Raw genomic sequence first — 12,372 nt, forward strand, 5'->3', positions numbered from 1 at the left:
CCCGCACACGCATTGCCACCCCAAAGGTGCTTGTTCTCTGAAGTAATGACACTCTCCCTCAATCCCTGTCTTCCACACCACCTCCCTCCACCAACCTCTACGCCCTCCCCAACACCCACACAAATCCCACACCACTCACACACCCTCCCCCACCATTCATCACTCCTGAGCTAAGATCAAGAATGGAAGTGAAGATAGGGTCCAAAGAAATGAGAAGTTATATACAACGGCGATGTTATCTGAGCGCAGAAGGATGTTTAAGAGAATTAGAGCGATAAAACTGAAGTCGATATTGGTTTTGCTTTTTTTAATTGTTTGTGTAAAAAGAGAGTATGAAATAGCCCTTACGTAGGTAGTGCTCTTTCTCTCTTGGTATATATCACTATTATATCTCATCTTGGTATTCTAGACATACTCTCAAACAAACAATAATAATAAAAACACAAGGAAAAAGCTTAATCTCCATAGCAACATACGACCTACAGGTCTATATTAGACAATCAACAAATCGTTATCATATATAAACATAAGAAAATAAAGTAACGGAGAAGATGGCTTAAGCTTTTAGTGAGCTAGTAGATAGTAGAGTGATGAGTTGTAGTGAAGTGAATGGTAGTGTGTTGTGTAGTAGAGTGTTGTGAGTGATATATGAGTTTATCATATCTAGTATGTCTTGGTATAAGTGTTTTGTTAAGAAGGAGTATGTTTGTCGTGGTGTTTAGTTTTGGGTTATAAGATTTTTATTGATTTTTGTTGTGAATTTTTTTTAGGTAGTATTTTGGTTTTGTTTGAGTTGTGTTGGGGGGGGTTTTTGTGATGGTTGTTTATTTTTTTATTTATATTTTTTTAGAAATAAATAGGATTTACGACACAAACCAAACCCTCACCCTATCCGAAAATGATGAATAAATTAAAAAAATTTGAGGAATAAAGATAAATAAAGTTGAAAAGGTCTTCGGGAGACTTCTTGTTTTTCAAGCAGTCAATGGCGTAGGAACTAACTAATCACTATATGAAGAATGTGCCGTTAATTATGGTTACATGTTCGATGGGGGGGGTGAGGGTATATGGTTTTTTTTTTTTTTATTATTTATATATTGTTTATAGAATGATAAAGGTAAATAAGTGGGAAAAAAATTGATAAAAAATTATGAGAATTTAGAAAATAAAACAATCGATCGTCGTGAAGAGTTGTAGGAAGAGGTCTTGATGTATTGAGATGGGATTTTGGTTGTTTTAGGTTGAGTTTTATGGTATTCGTGGATCATCTACTACCCCACAACTACTCTACGCGCCTACTCTTAGCTGTGAGAGTTTATTGAACTATACATAATGTATATAGTCAATTGTCATAATCACTCTCTTGTATGAAACCGTATCAACCCACGCATCATCCCGAGCTATGAGGGCGTGCGCGCGCTCAGTCTCCGGGCGGGGGGTAGGCTCTGCTAGTTTTTTGAATCTGGGTGTCTTATTGGGAGGCGTTTCTATGTTATCTGGGGTTGGGTTGGTGTGTTAAGGTTGTGTGTTGGGATGGGATTCACAGGTGAGTGGGTTTATTGATTTAGAGGAGATGGATGTTGGGTGAAATATGGGTGTATTCGTAGTCTGATAGGTTTTTATACGTTATTTTTCTCAAATTTTTTCTATAGTATTTCTGGGATGGGGTAGATTAGGTTTAAGTGGTTATTTACTAGAAGAGTTTGGGTTTTGGCTAGATATTACTTTTGAAACCTAGAAACGACATTTTAGACGCCACTTCTCACTCACCCATTGGAGGGGTTATTTTGGATCATATATAGGCGAAGGGCACACTTGGCCTGAAAAAGGGAGGGGGTGTGGGTGAAGTATAGTTGTTCAACGGGGATTTGGAGTCTGTGGGGGTCCAGCTTTGAAGTCGTTTGTATCCGGTGTTTCGGAGGAGAGCACCTATCTCGGAGAGCTTCATAAAAATCTGAAAACCGAATCAACCCACACATTACATCCGAGCGCTCCACTGAACACTAAAATAGTATTGACTGATCGGATTTAAAAGGATAGGAGGTGTGAGGTTAGTTATGGGTGTGTGGGGGTGGTATATTGTGGGTTGGCTTCTATAAGAGAGTGAGTAGCTGAATTTTCCCTATATCATAAAATTATGTACTTTGCATAATTGATGCGTTGAGGGAAAATGTTTAAAGAGTGTAGGGATTTTGTGTCTAGTTAAACAATAACTACACACAATCTAAATCACATAATCAATAAACCCAACTTCCTCCCCTCATCATGACAAAAGCATGGACAATGATGACAATTTGGGCGCCGATCAGCGCAGGCGCGTATCCATTGCGAACAATGTATGGCTAATACGACCGTAGAAGTGCATACTACTGAGCGATGAGGACAGACGTAACGGAACAGACAGTATCATAGGACCGTATCGGCACACACTGTGAACTAATGTTGTAGGGTCTAGGCGTCGAGAGCCTACCGAATACTAGGAGACCTTGTTGGTTTCTAAGCGTATCTTACACTCATGGGCGTAGCGGAATAGGAAAGGTAGTTCTGGTCTCTGGGTCACCCGCTATTTTCTTAAGTAGCGGTGGTGAATAATAGCATATTTATCCTCTTAAATTAGCGCCGAAGCGTATTACTAACGTAGGATGTTCGACTATTCTCACTGAATTCTGTACATTTTTCCTACAAAAAAACAGGTGTATGGGGGATGGATGAGTGTTATCTATCTAGGAGGGCCGAAATTTAATGTACGAAACCTGTGTTCTCCACATAATCTAATACTAGGTAAGTAGTAGATTGGAGGGGGATAATGTGAAATTGTGTGGAGTGGGGTATGGTGGGTTTTTCGTGTATATGGATGGATGGTTAAGAGATCTAGGAGCTGCATCTCATCCGTGGCGGGCGTGCTTGGGAGGGCAAGTGGGGCGGCCACGCGGTGCAGAGTGGCGGTTGTTCTCCTACTTCTTTGACATATATATCACACAGAGAATCCTGGGCACATCTGAATATCAGTACGCAGGGTATTAGCGCGAGAAGGAGAGGGCCGGTACGGCGAATAATTTTTGAGTGCGCGATACAAGACCAGGGGGGAGGATGGTCAGAGTTCGTAGGGTTGAGGGTGAGGAGGGAAGATACAGATATTTGGTAAAGAGTGAGATGGGCAGTGTATGTTTCATTACATGGGTTATTTTATAGGTTATATGTAAGCCGCTGTTTAATGCGATTGACTGCCGCGATTTGTTGGTTTATGAGGGAGGCAGAAGTGTGGGAGAGAGACAAAGATTAGGGGTAGGAAAGTGGTAAATATAGTGGTCTACACTTGGCGGTTAGTTAAGATGGGGTTAGGAATGTTGTGATTGGAGGTATGAATGTTTTGTATTTAAAGTTTGATTATTCTTCTGTATTTGGTTCTCGGGACAAATTTGAGTTCGCCAGGCGGATGCGGACACAGGTCTTCTAGTGAATTCTAACCCTACTGATAAATCTCAGTAGATTTGAGTCGCGACTCTCTGATGACTAAAAGATACTTCGGCCTCACTCGCACTCATAACTTTGATAAGCGTCCTTGCCGAATCAACTCTTCAAGGGACGCAAAGAAGCAGTAGAAGGGGCATTCTATGCGAATGGGAATTTTTCTGGAATCCCGTTCGGGCCTTTTTTTGGGAAAGAGGACAAAGGGGAATGAATTAAGGGAGAATGGTATATAGGGTGGTGGTAGTAATGATATATGTTGTTATTTAGACAAATATCTTGGAGGGAAAATGTGGGTGTTGGGTAATAGTTGGGGTTAAAGGTGTGGTATTAGGAAATATTGGGTAGAGAGGAGTTAGGTCTGTTTTATTGGGAGTAGGAGGTTGGAGATATAAAGTTATTTAGTTTAAGGTGATATGGGGTTATTTTATTTATTTATTATTATTATATAAAGAGAGGGGGAGAAATAAGAATTAGAAGAGGTTGGGAGGAGGTGTGTATTAAGTTGGGCAGAGATTTAAGGTGATTGGAAATAAAAAAAGAAATGGAGGGGTAAGAAGGGGAAAGATTAAAAGAAGAGAGGAAGAGGAGGTTTTGATTAGTTTTATAGAAAGGTATTAGAGAGGGGAAATGTATTAAGGATAGGAGGAGTGAAAAGGGGTGAATAAAAAAGAAAGGAGGGGGGGGGGGCGAGGGGGAGTAATAAGGGAAAGGGGTTAAAAAGGTAAGAAAGAAAGGGAAAGAGGAGTAAAAATGTATTGATGTGTTTTAATAAAGAAAAGAAAAAAGGGGTATTTTTGAGAAGAAGTATGTAAGAATTGGTGGGGGGGGGGGGGGGGGGGGGGGGGGGTTTGGGAGATAGATTATTGAAGATGGAGTAGGGCGAGGGGTAAAGAGGGAAGGGAGTGGGTAGGGTAAGAAAGTACGGAATGAGGGTAGGTATAAATTAGGGGATAAGGGGTAGATGAGGGAAATTAAAAGAGGAGAAGGGGTATATAAAGGTAGGGATAAGGGGTAGGGGATAAGGGGGTAGATATAGTAAGGGGGGATAAAGGTAGGAAAAGAGAAAGAGAAGAGGGGAGGGGGGGAAGATAGAAATTGGATTAAGAGTTAGGGTGGTATTTGAAGGAAAATGGATTAAAAAAGTGTGGAAAAGATGGAAGGGTTGTTTGAGGTTGGAATATGGGAAGGGGAAAGGGTGTTAAGGGATGAAGGGGAGAAGTTGGGGGTAAGAGGAGTGGTAGAGAGAAATATAATATAAAAAAAAAAATAAAAAGAAAAAAAAAGGGATGTTATTTGAAAAGGAAGGAAAATAAGGGGGAAAAGGAAGAAAAAAAAGAAAAAAAGGGGGAAAAAAATAGAATATGTGAAGGGATGAAGAAAAAAGGTGGGGGGGGGGGGAAAAGAATGGAGAGGGGAGGAGAGAGAAAGGAAGAGGGAATAGAAAGTAAAGATAATAAAGAAAGAAAAGGAGTAAGGGGAGGTGGAAAAGGGTAGGAGGAGAGAATGGGGAAAAGGAAGAAAAGAAGTAAGGAAAAGGGATGGATATATTAAAGGGAGTATAGGGATTATTGGTTAAATGTATTTGGAGATAAGAAAAACGGGGGGGGGGGGGGTGTATAAAAAGTAGGTAAGAATGGGAGGGGATAGATGGTTAAGGGAATGATAGGTGATGAATAATAAAGATTGCGAAAGGGGATTGGGGAGATAAAAAAGGAGGAGAAGGGAAAATAAGGGAGAATGATTAGGAGATGAATGGGAAGGTAAGGATAGATGCACGTTGATGTGACCATAGGACATTCATAGCTTCAGGGGATGAGAGAGGGGTGGTTGAATGACACGCACTAGTGGTTGTCGGGGTTAACAGGGAGTGTTTTACTGTAATGTTAAATAAATCGTGATAGAATAAAATTTCAGACATAGTGTTAAACGTGGAGGTTACATTGAGAACTATAAACGGTTATATACTGCCAACCACACCCTGCGTGGTAAGGACGGTTGGGAATCAGAAAAAAAACGCACGTGCGCCGCCCGGGAATCGAACCCGGGTCGCAAGAATGGGAATCTTGCATGATACCACTACACCAGCGGCGCTGTTGGGCACTGGCCTCGCTAAAATCTTTTAGGACTAAATACAAGCAAACGATTGTGCCTGCAAGAGGATGACGTTTGTTCATTTAAAAATGGTTTACTGGGAAAAAATAATAATAAAATAAGATAAAATAAAAATAAAAATGGTTTATTGAGTCCACAATCTGCTGTTTTCTCATTGATATAAGAAAGGATCTTAAAAAAAAATAAATAAATAAATAAAAAAGAAAGGATCTTACCTTCCCTCATCCCAATACAGTTGAACGGCTATTCCTATTCCACTAAGTTATTGTTCATTAACGTTCAGTGAGAAGAATTTGTCTTGTTAGTAACCAAATTTTGGAGAGCCAGGAAAATATTTTCAGATTTTTTCCCCCCCCTTGGTGCACTCAATGCAGTTTGGATTTTTTTTTTTTTTTTTTTTTTAGTTTGGAGAATATTTAAGAAAGTTATTTAATGCAAACCGGTCAAAGGATCCTAAAACTAAATGAGTCAGAAGATACATAAATTTCAAAAAGAAGAAGAAGAAGCAGAAGCAGAAGAAGAAGAAATATAAATTTCAGTCCTCGTCGAAGAGGGGGGGACATTTAGGACTCTGAAATGTGGTGCGGTGTAATCATGACGCATTTCGTGTTGTATTTTATAAATGATGTGAAATATCTTTAAATAAAGGAGAATGTACACATCCAAAAACGTGATGTCCTCTTTAGGACAGTTTCTTTAGACTTCACCTTAAGATTTCTATGTTTGGAATTGTCTTTAGAATCTGGGGCACGTTCTTTGATTTTACTCAAAAGATCAAATATTAGTCTTTTGAGGATGAATAAGACAAGTGTTAATGCTGGGTAATATATTTTTTAAGTAGCTTTTTGAAGTGTACAGTTTAGTGGTTTTTAGTTTATTCACAGATTTGCAACCATTACTATGATCAATTTTAGAACTCTTTCATCACTCCAAAAAAGAAATTCTTACCAATTAGCAGTCACTCTCCATTCTCCACCCCACCTGACTTCCCACACACTAATCTGTCTCTATAGATTTGCCTCTTCTGGGGATTTCATATAAATGGAATCATGCAATATGTGATTCTTTGTGACTGGCTTTTTTCACTTAGCATTATGCTTTTATGGCTCATACAAGTTGTAGCTTGTATCAATAGATCATTCTTTTGCCAAATAAAATTCCATTGTACAGATTGTAACACAAGTACCTTTTAAGCTTTAAAATCGTTTTTTTGTTTTTTTTTTTAAGATTTTATTTATTTATTCATGAGAGACACAGAAAGAGAGGCAGAGAGACACAGGCAGAGGGAGAAGCAGGCTCCATGTAGGGAGCCTGACTTGGGACTTGATCCCAGAACTCCAGGATCACGGCCTGGGTCAGAGACAGATGCCCAACCGCTGAGCCTCCCAGGCATCCCTTAAGCTTTAAAATCTTTATGAAAAAAAAAAAGAAAGAAAAATAAATAAATAAAAAGAAAATATGAAAACTTTATTATTTTGTTATATAAGTTTTAAATTGTTATATGTTTTAAGCATATATTTGCACAACACATCATATAATTATTTACATTAATTTATATATTAAATATAAATATATAAATACACAAATATGCTATTTTAATATATGTGTTAACATATACATTGTATATTGAAATTTTAAAGTCATAAAACTAATACAGGCTCACTATCACAAGTGAGCCAATATAGATAAATAAGAAAAAGAGTAATAATTCCCTCCTTCTCCCCCTCTTCAGGTAATTAATGTTAAAAAATCAATCAGTAAGCTTTCACATCTCATTTTATAATCAAACAAATGCACATGTATATAAGTACTTGGGATTTTTATTTTTAAAATGTGAGGAAAATGAGGTTAGTCCCTGGATATTACTTCGCAATTTTCATTTCTCAAACTTACATCGTAGGTATTCCAGGTTCAGTCAATGCTGATCTAATTTATTGGTTTTTTGGTAGGTGCAAAATAGTACACAGAACGAATGTGCCACAGTTTAGTCAGTATTAAGTTGAATAAATGACCATAAATGGTATTGGTGGACATTAGGTTACTCCTGCTTTTGTTCTGTTTTTCTACTACAAACAATGTTGCAATAAGCATCCTTATAACTGATTCTTCTTTTACATTTGAATAGATTCCAAGATGTGGGATTTTTGAGTTAGGCAGTATATCTATATATCTATCTGAATAGATTATTTTTAAAAGGTTTTTATTCATTCACATCCAACAACAATGTTTGAAAGTCCATTCCGGAGGTCTTCATCCATTCCACCCTGTTTTCTCCTGCATTGAGGTTAGTCTTATTGATTTTTGCTATTATTAAAGATTTAAAAATGGTATCTAATTTGCATTTGTTTAAATTATTTTTTTTGCATTTGTTTAAACTATTATTGGAATTGAGCATCTCATCATGTGTATTTCTTCTTTTAAAGACTCCATTTTTTCAAAGCAATTTTAGGTTAACAACAAAATTTCGAGGTCAGTAGAGATTTCCATTTACCCAATGCCCCCACATTTGCATACATATGTGGTTTGGTTTGGTGTTGATCATTGTCGCTTGTACTCTTTTTTGTGAATTGCCTATTTATATATAGTCTTTATTTATATTGAGTTGTTTACCTCTTATCAATTTGTCGAGCTCTTTGTATGTTTGCAATAAATGCCACAATCTTTTTTTTTTTTAATTTTTATTTATTTATGATAGTCACACACACACAGAGAGAGAGAGAGAGAGGCAGAGAAGCAGGCTCCATGCACCGGGAGCCGGACGTGGGATTCGATCCCGGGTCTCCAGGATCGCGCCCTGGGCTAAAGTCAGGCGCTAAACCGCTGCGCCACCCAGGGATCCCTAAATGCCACAATCTTACCTGTTATAGTAGTGGCAGATATTTTTCTCATGTATTATTTTTTTTTAACCTTTAAAGTTCTATCTTTTGGGGTGCTGGAGTGGCTCAGTGGTTCAGCTCAGGTCATGATCCTGGAGTCCTGGGATTGAGTCCTGCATCCAGCTCTCTGCGGGAAGCCTGCTTCTCTGCCTGTGTCTCTGCCTCTGTCTGTGTCTCTCATGAATAAATAAAATTTAAAAAAATAAAAATCTATCTTTTGTCGTCTGAAAATGTTAAAGTTTTATGTAATCAAGTATGTTTATCTTTTCTTATGTTGCTTCTGAATTTCCCATCTTGCCTAACAGGGAATAAATACTGTTTAGGTTATTTAGAAAGAGAAAAAAGTGAGATGTGAATTTTTTCAAGGTAGTTTCAAAAAAGAAAAAAGTAAAACATGAAGCAGGAGCAGAACTATAGATTTATTTTTTTTTAAGATTTTTTATTCAGAAAGAGAAAAGAGAGAGGCAGAGAAAGAAGCAGGCTCCATGCAGGAAGCCCAACGTGGGACTCAATCCGGGGGCCCCAGGATTATACCCTGGGCCAAAGGCAGGTGCCAAACCGCTGCGCCACCGAGATTGCCCAAAACTATAGATTTAAGTGTTATCGAAGATAAGCAAAGACTGCACTAAAGTTTTACTTTTAATCGGTAATAACTAATAAATAAAATCTGGAAAAAAAAGTCGATAATACACTATGGCAATACGGAAGAGTGCATTGTAAACCGAAGTTGCCTGCAGTTCCTACAGATGTGACCTGGCATTTTGAGGGCGAATGTAGGGATGGGGATGGGGATGAGCAGGGGCCCTGCAGAGTCCAGAAAGTGAACGATGACAACATTTGAGAGAAAGGGTGGTAACCGGTGATTCTCAGTTAGGCCCCTGCCCTCCCGGAGGCTGGGGTTGCTGGAACACACAGTGAAGCCTTGGCAGCCTTGAGTTTTCTCAGACAGCCACTGTGAAGGTAGCTAGGGTCCGCCCAAGGACACCGCTTTGAGCTGCTAGAAAATGTTAGTGTTTTGTGAGAGTCTTTATAGGCTAAGGCCTGCCCAGCGAAGTTTGCGCAGAGGAGCCTGGCTGGACTTTGGTCAAGGAGACAACCTTAGTGTTTAGTCTCCTACGGGGGAGTCTGCTTTTTCGAACAGCGCCGTAGGAATGTTTCCTGTATCGCCTTATTATTGCTCTTCACATTTTCGATAACATTTTTCCTCCGTGATCCTTTTAAAAACCTCCTGGGGCTTCAGGGGCAGTGTTTTTAGAAAGGGCAAGAGCGCGGAATGAGAGAGCCTCTGACCCCCCTTCCACTTCGCTGTCCCTTCCCTGAGTGTCCTTTCAGTAAACTCCTTCCCAAGGTTTCAGCTGCAGCAGTGAAAGCTTCCAAAGCTGACACCCGTGTCAAGGTCACTCACGCGGTCAATCCTCATCAACCAACAAACCTTTATTGAGGGCCTAGTAGGTTAAGGCACTGATAATTACATTGTGGGGATAATGTAGTTTGGAAAAAGGCTTTTTTTTTTTAAATTTTTATTTATTTATGATAGTCACACAGAGAGAGAGAGGCAGAGACACAGGCAGAGGGAGAAGCAGGCTCCATGCACCGGGAGCCCGATGTGGGACTCGATCCCGGGTCTCCAGGACCGCGCCCTGGGCCAAAGGCAGGCGCCAAACCGCTGCGCCACCCAGGGATCCCTGTAGTTTGGAAAAAGGGAAGTAAAAGACACAGAGTTTAGTTCTTTCTTTGTAATTTCTAGATGTAGTGAAAAATGCGGCTTACTCTTCATATTTTTATGTTCTTGACTAGGAGTCTTTATTTCCTGTAGGGTTTGCATCTTGTTCCATTACTACCACCTTCACTCCGTCTTTCTTTCTCTGCTTTATTGGCCTCCTTGCTGTTCCTCAAACATGCAGGTATTCTCTTTACACAGAAAGTTCTTTCCCCAGATACTGACCCCCTCCCTCACTCCCTGCAAGCTTTTGCTCAGATGCTATCCTGCTCAGCGAGGCCTACCGCCACCCTGTTTAACAGTGCAAGCCATTCCTCATTCCTCTTACCCTGCTCTCTATAATACATCATTTGTTTATTCTGATTAACATGTGTCCCTCCACTAGACTGTCTGCCTCATTAAAATAAATTTTTTTAAAAATCCATTTTGTAGGGCACCTGGGTGCCCCAGTGGTTGAGTTTCTGCCTTTGGCTCAGGGTGTCACCCCGGGGTCCTGGGATCGAGTCCTACATCCGGCTCCCTGCATGGTGCCTGCTTCTCCCTCTGCTGTGTCTTTCCCCCTCTCTCTGTATGTCTCATGATTAAAATCTTAAAAAAAAAATCTGTTTTGTGTGGAGGCCGATAAAAATTAAGGCCATCCCACCTAAAGTTTAGCATTAGCACAAGTACAGCCATCTTAGGTCCCTGTGAATGAGAGCTGAACTTTAAGGAGAAAAACTGCAGAATGTCCTCAATGTCCTCGGCAGAGAATCCCATATCAGAAAGACAACAGAGCCCACGCCCCTGGTAGAAAGTCCCATCTTAGAATTCTTCCATCCCTCCTGGAAATCCCCTAGACCAGCCTATAAAAAACCCAGCTGTAACCCACTTCGGGGTCCAAGTCCCTGCTCCGCTGTGTCGGGTATACTTGGACCCAAGCTCGAGCTTGCTAATAAACCCTCGTGCGCTGGCATCGGTGTCGGCTCCTTGGTGGTTTCAGATTCGCAATCTTGGGCACAACATTTCGCACTGATTTTTCTCAAGCACCTACAACACTGCTTGCCACTTAGATATTTGTCCAATGAGTGAATGCTTTTTGCCCCGGGTTTTATACTTCGTCTTTCTACATTCACTCTTTCTTTTTATCTGACTTAATTTTCTTTCCATCCACGCTGTTCTTCATGTTCACATACGGGTTTTTTGTTTTGTTTTGTTTTGTTTTGTTTTCTTTCCTTGGGGGGAGGAGGGTGGAAGTGGGGTATTGTACTTGCAGAATGGGATCTTACGATGCTCATCACTCAGCCACTAGGTTTTCTCACCTAAGGATACCAGGATAGTGTTGTGCCCAAGACTGCGAATCCGAGAAACCACCAAGCAGCCGACACGGATGCAAACACACGAGGTTTTATTTACAAGCTCGAGCTTGGAAGCAGGTCATGCGGGGGTCACACAGGAGGTGGCAGGTGTAGCACAAAATGGAATCAGTCCTGCTCTGCTTGTCCAGGGGTAGGGGATTTTTGTTAAATTTCCTGGGTCCCACAGGTAGGGCCCACATTCTTTTTCATGTTTGCCTAATGTTCTGCTGTGGGATGCGGGCACCTTACGTTTATCCGTATCTGCCACTACTTTTCACCTGGGGCCACCCGCCCATGGTCGCCCTCATTTTCCCTTTTACCGATCGCGCTTCACCCACTCATCTTCCGCCCGACAGTCCCCTGGTCACCCGGCAAGGGCCTGAGCTGTGTGCGTTCTCCCCCCGCGGGAGATGGAAGGGTCAGCGGGGGCGCCAGTGAGGAGCGAGGCTTCACCTGAATACACGGGGTGTGGGGGGTGGGGGGAGCAGGGAGCAGGGAGCAGGGAGCCTCCGCCTCTGGTGGGTCCCTAAGCAGCGCGCGCTCCGGGGCGGGACCGGCTTGGGGGCCCAGTGGGCCAGGCTCGGCGCTGGGGTGCGGGGGTGCGGGGTACCCGGTGGTGGGGTGAGGGGCTGTTGGGGTGCGGATGCGCAGAGGTGTTGGGAGTGAGGGGGTGCTGGGTGCCGGGGTGTTGGGGGTGCGGGGATGGCGGGGTGCGGGTGTGTGTGGGTGTTGGGTGGGCTGCGGGGGTGCTGGGTCGGGTATGGGGGTGCGGGGTGCCGGGGTGCGGGTGGGTGGGGCTGTTGGGTGGGTGCCGGGGGCCGCGGCGGCTCAGGGAGGACTTGGGAGGGGCCCCGTGCTG

General features: G+C 41.8%; 1 non-coding gene across 1 annotated transcript; it reads right to left on the minus strand.

Moving 5' to 3' along the window:
• Nucleotides 1–5,491: 5,491 nt before the first annotated feature.
• TRNAG-CCC (transfer RNA glycine (anticodon CCC)) lies at nt 5,492–5,562 on the minus strand. Its single transcript has one exon. It is a non-coding gene; the product is annotated as a tRNA-Gly (tRNA).
• Between the last annotated feature and the right edge of the window lie 6,810 nt (nt 5,563–12,372).

The sequence above is a fragment of the Nyctereutes procyonoides genome, unplaced genomic scaffold (assembly GCF_905146905.1).
Source record: "Nyctereutes procyonoides isolate TBG_1078 unplaced genomic scaffold, NYPRO_anot_genome, whole genome shotgun sequence".
Lineage (NCBI taxonomy): Eukaryota > Metazoa > Chordata > Mammalia > Carnivora > Canidae > Nyctereutes > Nyctereutes procyonoides.